Raw genomic sequence first — 1,990 nt, 5'->3', positions numbered from 1 at the left:
AGCGCCGAGGGTCTTGTGCCGGTTCCCTCCCTGAGAAAAGCCAAGTTACAGGGAACCAAGCAAAGGGCCTTCTCGGTAGTGGCACCCACCCTGTGGAACACCCTCCCATCAGATGTCAAGGAAACAACTATCTGACTTTTAGAAGACATCTGAAGGCAGCCCTGTTTAGGGAAGTTCTTAATGTTTGAAGTTTTAATCTGTTTTATCACTTTTTTTAATTATTAATATTCTGTTGAGAGCTGCCCAGAGTGGCTGGGGGGGGGGGGATGTATGTATGTATGTATGTATGTATGTATGAATAAATAAATATTTTTTATTTATATCCCGCCCTCCCCAACTGAAGCCGGGCTCAGAGCGGCTAACAAGTAAAAATAACACAGTTTACATAAAATCAGAATCAATTAATTGAAATATATTCTAAAATCAATTCAATTCTAAAATCAATTCAGAGTCAAATTAATGGCAACCATTGGGCTAGAGTTCTATGACGATTATAGAAGGAGGGGGTCATGCTGTGCCCTGGCCAAAGGCCAGGTGGAACAGCTCTGTCTTGCAGGCCCTGCAGAAAGATGTCAAGTCCCGCAGGGCACAACGCTCTTGTGGCAGAGCGTTCCACCAGATCGGGGCCACGTCCCAAAAAGCCCTGGCTCTGGTTGAGGCCAGCCTAACCTCCCTGTGGCCCGGGAGCTCCAAGATGTTTTTATTTGAAGACCGTAAGGTCCTCCATGGGACATACCAGGAGAGGCGGTCCCGTAGGTACGAAGGTCCTAGGCTGTATAGGGCCTAAGTTGTTGTTGTTGCTGCTGCTGTTGCTGCTGTTGCTGTTGTTGTTGTTATCCTAACCAACCTCCCAGAGTAGATTAAAACAGCATCTCAAATCCCTGCCTGTGCTCCTTTTAGGTAGGACAGGATGAAAAATCAAATGAATTAGCAAATAAACAATTCACCATCTCACACTCATTATTCAGGGCATTGGTGGTCTGCAGTTAAATTTTGCAATCAGGCTGAAGAATATTAAAGAGCATGCACAAAACTCACCACAATTTCTAACAGCAACAATCTCCTGGTGGCTTAAACATCCTGTCCACCATATCGAACTGGCCATACAAATCAACCCTAGCATGTGGGGAATTCTGGTATTCTGTAAATCTCCAGCTGTTGAAGCTATGGCATTTTTCAAGGTCTCTTTAAAAGTCGCACGACTCCTTATTTGTACCCATTAGCAGTTCAGCACTGTGAAAGAAACCTACATTTGTCACACTCTTTAAAAAAAAAAATAAAGATGCAAGAAACCTCAGCAAATTTGTTCTGTTTTTGCTGAGTTACTGAGGATGTGCAGACAACGTTTATATCTTATCCTTCTAGGCAATTTACAATTATCACACTGTCTTTTCAGCAGCTGCTCAAGTGTGGGAAAGCCTCTGCCATTTGTACTTCGAGAAAGTCACAGCCTAAACCCCAAAGCACCTCTGTCTTAGGAGTCCTTCAAACTTAGCAGTGCACTTTCCAGTTAAAATAGTTTGCCTGGCCTCTACCCTTAAGGCAAGACTGGTGAACCTGTGACTCTCCTGAAGCATTTGACCTCTAATTCCTATCATTCCTAACTACTGACCATGCTAGTTGGGGATCAGGACAGGACAGTTGGAGGCCAACAATCACTGGGGAACTAATATTCAAGGATAATAATAATAATAATAATAATAATAATAATAATAAATCATGATTCCTAAAGTTTGGGAATTCTGATCTCCTATGGAAGCTAAAGATACTGTGGATGGTTTTTGTGGGGTAGAATCAGTGGCATAGCATGGGTTGCTGGTGCCTGGGGCAGGGCAATTGTTGCACCCCCTGGTGGACTTGGCAGCCCGCATGGAGGGTGAATGGAGCCTGCCTCCTTGCCCACTGCCTCTATCCACCTGCCCACTAGACCAACCTGCCTCCAGCTGCGAGGGCTCCATGCCTGTTGTGGGGGTGCCATTAAAATGTCTGC

Source organism: Podarcis gaigeae, assembly GCF_964106915.1.
Source record: "Podarcis gaigeae genome assembly, chromosome: 11".
NCBI classification, from domain to species: Eukaryota; Metazoa; Chordata; class Lepidosauria; order Squamata; family Lacertidae; genus Podarcis; species Podarcis gaigeae.
This window is presented reverse-complemented; position numbering follows the sequence as displayed.